The sequence below is a fragment of the Lactuca saligna genome, chromosome 9 (genome assembly GCF_052625555.1).
Source record: "Lactuca saligna cultivar CGN05327 chromosome 9, ASM5262555v1, whole genome shotgun sequence".
NCBI classification, from domain to species: domain Eukaryota; kingdom Viridiplantae; phylum Streptophyta; class Magnoliopsida; order Asterales; family Asteraceae; genus Lactuca; species Lactuca saligna.
Window position 1 is genome coordinate 175,650,704 of NC_136425.1, and position 8,213 is coordinate 175,658,916.

The 8,213-nt window shown below is 35.5% G+C and overlaps 1 non-coding gene across 1 annotated transcript; it reads left to right on the forward strand.

Moving 5' to 3' along the window:
- Positions 1-5,269: 5,269 nt before the first annotated feature.
- On the forward strand, positions 5,270-5,357 carry LOC145018899 (small nucleolar RNA U30). Its single transcript, XR_013667260.1, has one exon. It is a non-coding gene; the product is annotated as a small nucleolar RNA U30 (small nucleolar RNA).
- The last annotated feature ends 2,856 nt before the right edge of the window (positions 5,358-8,213 follow it).

An 8,213-nucleotide genomic window follows, 5' to 3' on the forward strand; every position in this document is an offset into this window, starting at 1 on the left:
GACTCGGCCTCCTCCCTGGCATGGGTCTCCAACTCGATCTCGCGCTTCCTGGCATTCGCCTGAAGCTCAGTAAAAGTACGATAGGTTGAGTTTGACACAAACTCCCGGATATCCCTCCTCAAAATGCCTAAGTACCGGCTCATCCGCGACTGCTCTGTAGACACCAGCTCAGGGCAGAACATCGCCCTATCATGAAACTTCCGCGTAACCACCGCAACCGAATCAGTACCCTGCTTAAGGGTCAAGAACTCCTGAATCAATCGTTCCCTCTCCACTGGGGGAACGTACTCGTCCCTGAACATGTCAGTAAACCTCTCCCATGTCACTTCTGTAATCTCCGCCAAAGTGAAGTTCGCCGTCACGAACTTCCACCAATCCTTCGCTCCCAGACGGAGCTGATTCAAAGCGAACCGCACCCTCAGGTGCTCCGGGCATGAGCAAGTGTAGAAGAACCCTTCAATGTCGGCGATCCACCGCATTGCAGCAATCGGATCCTGCGTCCCATCGAACTCAGGGGGTTTCGTGTTGCTGAATTCCCGGAATAGCAACGAATCGCCCCCTTGCGGCCTGGCAGCGGCCACGGCTGCGGTAGCGGCAGCGGCTGCAGTCTCAGTCAGTGCGGCGTACCGCTCTTCGAACGTCTCCATCAGAGTGGTCTTAATAGACCCAAACATCTCCGGGATCTCAGCCCGGATTGCTGCAGCTACCTCCTCCTGAATCATCTGACGAATATCCTCATCGCTCACACCGCTCGAACTCGCCCCGTGGCGTGTGGTAACCATGATGTCTCTGAAATACAACATAAAATTATCAAAGACTCCATCAAGTACAATTGTACTCGATAACGCAACCCTACTCAGTCTCCGATATCCAGGGAGTCTTACTTGGGTCTTCCACCGACCCGGTGTCTTCGGTAGTACGGGCCCAATACTACCGACCACACCGTATTAGTATTCGTCCCAAATCTTCCTCCCCAAACCCCGAATAGTGAGTACTCTACTTTGATATGCACTATCTACCTGCACGCTACCAAATATCTCATATCGGCAAACTCCCTAGACTAAGGCATCACAAATCAGGCCACTCTAGTCCTATCATGAATACCTAGTCTTCTAGCATGCATAACAATTCATAATTCATTGCATAACATAACATTGTAAGGTATTCTGAGGATCTTTACCGTTCGGGCGCTGGCTGATCGTACACACTGCTTCTTTCTTATTTACCACTTTACCATTTATAACAGTTTATGCCTTTATTATTTTTAAAAGATTTTCCTTAAATCCTCGGTTTGAGTTCAGTTACACCCGAAGGTACACCCGAATCCCTCAAACCAAGGCTCTGATACCAATTGTAACAACGCAAATTTTCAAACAAAATTTTCGTTTAAAATAAGTGATTTATTTCAACCAAATATATTTATTCCAAATTTCATATCAAAATACAATCATAAAATCCCCAAGATCTCAAAACATCAACAGTGTGTACGCGTCATGCCGGCGCCTTCCCACGGTCCTCGCTAGTACCTGAAACACATACATAACAACTGTAAGCATAAATGCTTAGTGAGTTCCCCAGTATACTACTTACGCATATACGCCTTTCCAGGCCCTGACCTTCCGGTCCACAACACAATCGCCTTCCGGCCCTTGAGATAATCGCCTTCCGGCCCATAACATATTGCCTTCCGGCCCATAAACATACACAACAAATAATACATTTATCCTAACACATATAGCACATATATCATATATCATATCCGACCTTTCAGTCACATAATATATTGCCTTCCGGCCCATATAAACATACATAACACGCATAGCAATTACCTTTCCATTTATAGCACTTATAACACATATCATATCCGACCTTCCGGTCACACAGTCAAACCCTTCCGGGTACAGTATAGTGAAAAGACTCACCTCGTGGGTAATGAAAGCTAGCGACTCCTGAAATCACTCGCACTCGATCCGCCGAGCTACAGACTCCCTATAATATCATATATCCCTTATTAATACTTTTATCTTTCAAGACACTGACCCTAAGAAATCACATGTAGGTCAACTCTGGTCAACGGTCAACGATCAACGGTCAACTTGACCGGACTCGGCGAGTGCTAAGGCGACTCGGCGAGTCTAGACGTCCTCACCAAATCCTGATGTTCCCTTTCTACTCGTCGAGTATCCCTCTTGACTCGATGAGTTCCTCGTGGAAGAATCGCGGGGCCACCCCGACTCCACTCGCCGAGTCTGAAGAACAGCTCGACGAGTCCCAGTTAATCTCCAAGCTACTCGCCGAGTCTGTTCATCGGACTCGGCGAGTCCATGCCATGCAGTCGATCAAACTGCTTCCTGAGATCAGTATTGTCCCGACCATTCATAGGTCTGGTCCTCCTAAGCTGGTACAACACGTAAGACCTTCATTTAGGTGCTCATGCTACACCCCAAGACTTGTAATTTACCTTTTGACTTAAGGCATAAGGATTCCAATCCAAACCCTCTCTTAATTCCCGAAATACACAGGCATGGGACATTCTGGACCTCTAAAGGTCCTAATACAGGGTTATAATCGTTTGGGGAACAAGGGTAATAATCAATCTAGTCACAAAAGGGTTCCATAAACCCTAAATCCATGCACACATCAACATAGCAGAATATGATCCGAAATATTACCTGAATAATGCACTCTCTGTGTCCCCAATCCTCAGAACTTGATTCCCTTGCTGTTCCTTTAGCCAAACCCTTCTCTTCCTTGCACAATAACTTCTTCAAGATCACCAATGGCCTTCAATCCTTGCTCTAGATGCCCACAACCGATTTAGGGTTCTTCTCAGTCGCTAAAGACGGACAATGACGGCCTATAAGTCCGTTATATACGTTCCAAAATCGAACGGCTAGGGTTTCCGCTGAACAGCGCAGACTCGCCGAGTCCATAATGGACTCGTCGAGTCCAGTCGCGAACCCGCGACCCAGTCTGTGGTCCTACTCGGCGAGTCTGGCTCCAACTCGCCGAGTCCCCTCCTAAAAACACCCCAAAAACCATATTATAACAATACCTGAAATTCCGCGCTGTTACACGACTCAAGGGCTTGGAGGCTGAAAGGATGAGGCTAAATGATCCATAAAGGTGCTTAAATACCCATAAACCTTAAAAATTAGGGGTTCCCTCAGAGATAAGTACACCCAGCGTACTAGGGCGCGCCCTAGTACGCTTAGGGTACTCACATGTACGCTCAACGTACACCTCATGCTCCCAAAATTACCATTTTGCCTCTAGCGCTTCTTAGGGCTTTATCTTTACAATCAAAGGACAAAAATGACAAAAATTAAAACCAAGGGAAGGATTTGAAAATACCTGAAACCCGGGATGTTACACCAAATGCTTAATTATGTACTAACCTCCTATTTTGTTTTATTTTTTTTATTTATATTAGAGTTAGAAGACACGATAAACAATGAATATAGAAATAGAGATGAGCCAATAGACATTCCCGAGTAGTTGTTTTGTATTTATTTTACTTGGATTAGATATATTGTTAAGGTTAATGTTTTTATAGGATTATAGGTATGGTTAAAGCTGATGCTTTACTTGAAATTGTTTATTTAAAACAAGGGAAAATGGCACTTTAGCCATACAAACTTATCATTTTTTTAAAGGTCGCTTAACTTTAGTATTTTCAGAGATTAAAGTAGATCTTTGTGTGTTAAAATAGTATGTTAAAGTAGCCATAATAGACAAAATGAAGGGGTAAGCCGTTCATCTCATGGCTAATCACCTAAGTTATAGATAGATACCCCTAAAAAATACAACAATTACCCAAGAAATACCATCTGAGTAAAACAAGCCTTAACAAAACCTACATACTATTTGATTTAAAGGTGATGGAGAAATCACTAAATAACCATGACACCAAAAAACACTAATTTCGCCAACATTGACTCACATCTCTACATCTAACCAAACCCAAAACCATAAACAATTCAACCATGCCAATCATTATCACCACCTTCGATTTCTTCTTCATAGAACTAAGTTGCACCTTCATTGTTGCTAGCTACAGTCCAACTTGAGTTCCCAAGGCTAACAACTCAAGTCAATTGAAATCTCTAAACCAGACTCATGGAAGTCCCCATATGATTATTTAGTTTCAGAGCCAGACATTTTCGATTAGAATTGAGATTTTAAACAAGGGAAAATGAGAGTAACAAGAGAGTTTGTGGGAGAAAATCGATTCAGGTAATAATGTATGCCAATATATCTTATTTAGGATTCATTGTCTTTTTATAATGGAGCCATGTGCCTATGTGGCAAGCCTCGGGGACCAAGGGTGCTATAGTGGCGCTTAGTTAGCTGCCACCGAAGCACTAATTAGACATCTTAATCACCAAACACCGTCCTACATGGCATCATTACCTATTATAAGGGTTGAAAATTGAAATGACTTTTTGAATATGTATACTTAGACTTTATTCCCCTAGAGTTCATCCCTCCTAAATAAATATAAAACACATTAAAATCATCAGAAACTACAATAATATTTCGAGTCACATATCTTTTTCTGCAAATGTATTTTGCTTTCTTGTTACACGTTTCCCAGGGATACTGCCAATACAATCAAAATATGTGGAGAATAAAAAGAAAATATGTTTTTACATATTTATACTTACAAACTAGAATTGCATGTTTAGATATGATCAATGTTAACCTACTATATATATATATATATACCTATTGTACACTTATAAAATTTTGTTCGTTAACAAAAACCCTAATTTATGTTATTTACCCAATAATAACGAATAACTACGTCGTATTTGTTTACTCTACAGTCAAAGATCAAAGAAATACTCGTATAGGCCAACATCGAAAGCCCAAACCCGTTTCCAAGGCCTCTAGCAGTCTATATAAACCGAACAATTGTTACTCGTATAGGCCCACCATCGAAAGCCCAAACCCGTTTCCCAGGCCTCCAACAGTCTATATAAACCAAACAATTGTTAAACCCTAGCAAATACAGCAGTCTCAGCTGCCTCTTTCCGCAACCTAATTTCTCACCATATAACGCATATGCATCCTGCAAATCTCATTGAGGTCATTTATGTTTATCGTTTGGTTAATTATATAAGATCATCTGTTTTAATTCAATTATAGTTATTAATTTGTTTTTGATTCGATATTGGAATTAGTTAATTTTATAAAAACATCTGTTTTTAATTCCATTCCAGTTTTTTGTTTGCTTTAATGTTGATCTCGAAAAAAATGGATGAGGTGCAATGATGATTATCAATAATCTCGTTAATCTGATACGATTTTGTGAGGAAAAACTCTCTAATCCATTCTTTATAGAGCGTCTGAGCACCTCCTTTAATTTCAAAATCGCGACTGTTTCCATTAAGGTCTTTTTTATATTAAGCGTCATTTGTTTTGTTATTACTTATTTATATGGAATGAGGTTTCTAGATTGCTAATCGTGAGTCATAAATTGATCTCATGGTATATGCAGCGTTATTTTGTGGCTATATTTGTTATTTTGCTAAATTATAAAAGTTTTACAATATTTTTTCGATCATTTTGACCTTATAATCTAGTTTAGGGAGTTGTACTGAAATATATTGATTTGCAAAGCTATAACTTAAAATATTTTATCGTCAACATTTGTCTACAGGATAACTCAACATTAAATTTTTTTTCCAACATTGATGTTTTTGATTTGTTGTTTTAATCTAAATTTATAAAATCTTAAAAATTGGTAAATATAAGTACTTTTATAAGTGACTTTGTGATGTTATGCTCACATATATGCTGTTAACATATAAAACTAGAATTTAAGGCGATAGGCTATTAATAAATTTTGTGTTAAACGAAAAAAATACAAAATCATAACAGCACATATGGGAGTATTTTGGCCGGATCTTTTTTGTATCAAAGCAACTAACATATAGATGAATATAAATGAACATCCTTTTTCATCAACTAACATATAAAGCAACTAACATATATGTGTGAGCAATTTTGGCCGGATCTTTTCATCAACATCTGTTTCATCCCTATTTGATTTATCTATCAAAGATGTATAAAATTTGAAATTATACTAAAAAATAGCAGTTAAAAAGCTGAAAATATTGTAGTTTTATTTGCTCAACTTTAAAGGAAACTCACTAAATGTAATACTAAAATCAATAAAATTATAGTTTAAATTTATTTATATGCTCTAAATTAAATGTTGAAAAATACTGCTTATTAATTTGGTTTAAATGAATTAGTTATAGCTGTTTAAAAAAGTTTACAATTTAATTTAAAACGAATGATAAAATGAATGAGTAATAGTTGATTAAAAAAATTACAAAAATTTTAAAAATTTTGTTGAAATGTATGGTTGTTTAAAAGAATTACAAAATTTTAAAATTTTTGTTGAAAAACTGAATTTTTTTGGTCAAATCATCAAAATTATACTCTAAAATCACTAAAATTAACAAAAATATACTCTAAATTCATCTATAAACTTAAAATTAAAGAGTAGTCTTAATTAAATAGTAAATTACATAAATGTAAGTTCGGTTTTTATTTTCAAAAAATTAACTCATCCTTCCGAACATAAAAACAATTTTTGTTTTTATTTATTTATTTTGATATATTTTCTATTTAATTGATATTTATTAATTGTTTATTGATTTTGTTATTATAAAAATATATTTATTTCCTATAATAAAAGAAATAGACATTAAATCTATAGATCCTCTCCCTCCCCTCATTTTACTTAAATTTGTCTTTGTACAATTCCTCATCGAAACAGGTCATAAGTCCATCAGAGAAGAGAGGGATTCAGATTGGAGAAGTAGGTTCGGATCGAACACAAACCGTCTCTATCGATGGCCTTCCCTCATTTTACTTAAGTTTGTCTTTGTGTTTGTTGTTTTGTGTTCTCTGATCTAGAAAAAGAGTGAGGAATCAAATGGCGATGACAGCAGAAGGGTTTTAGGAAAAAAAAACTAGTTGAGATGAGAGAGAGAGAGAAGCCAGTGTGCAGATTTTAGGTTTTCAAAAGGATCCACCACCATTTTTGATTTCTAGAACGAGTTGTCAACCATTTTTAGTTTCTAGAATCCTTTGGCTTGTAGGTTTCAGATTTTTGATTTTCGATTTCTGGAGAATATCATATCAGGAGGGGAAGATTAGGGGTGGATGCACACATTTTCGATGTTGCTCCATTTTTCCGGTGGTGGTGTCGGTGGTTAAGCGTTAAACAAAAGAGAATATATATATATATATATATATATATATATATATATATATAGGTTCATTTAAGATGGTCTAATTTTGTAAGATCGTGAGACGTATTTTTTTATATTTTTTTTAGTTAATTCAAATTTCGAAAATAATATTTAAGAAAATAATTTTTTTATTTTTCCATTTATTTTTAGAATATGTACAGTGTAATATTCTATTTAGAATATTTCACGTATTTTAAAAAAAAAGAATTTTTTTTTAGTTAATTCAAGTTCCGAAAATAATATTTAAAAAAAGAATTTTTAGATTTTTCCATTTATTTTCCATTTTAAAATTATTTTTTAGAATATGTCAGTGTAATATTTTATTTAGAATATTTTACGTACTTTTCAAAAAAAAAAAACGGGATTTTTTTATTACTTTTTTATTTTTTTAGATAATTCAAGTTCCGAAAATAATATTTAAAAAAAGAATTTTTGGATTTTTCATTTATTTTGCATTTTAAAATTATTTTTAGATTTGGTCTCATGGTTTCACAAAATTAGAATGGTTTCAAATGAACCTGAATATATATATATATATATATATATATATATATATATATATATATATATATATATATATATATATATATATATATATATATATATATATATAGAGAGAGAGAGAGAGAGAGAGAGAGAGAGATGTTCAAATGTTCACTATCTATTGTGTTGATTCTGAACCAATCATTTTAGTTATTTTAAGAAAATAAATAATGCATATTAAATGCTGAAGATGTAATTAATATCCATTATATCTTCAACATATAATATATACATTAATTATTTTCTTAAAATAACTAAAACGATTTGTCCAGAATCAATCATACATGCACACAATTAATAGTTTGATGGACCCATAATTTTAATTAAAATATTTTTCAATAATAAAAAATAAATTGAAAAGGGCATTGTAGTCATTTCATTTCTCACGAAGGGATTAAG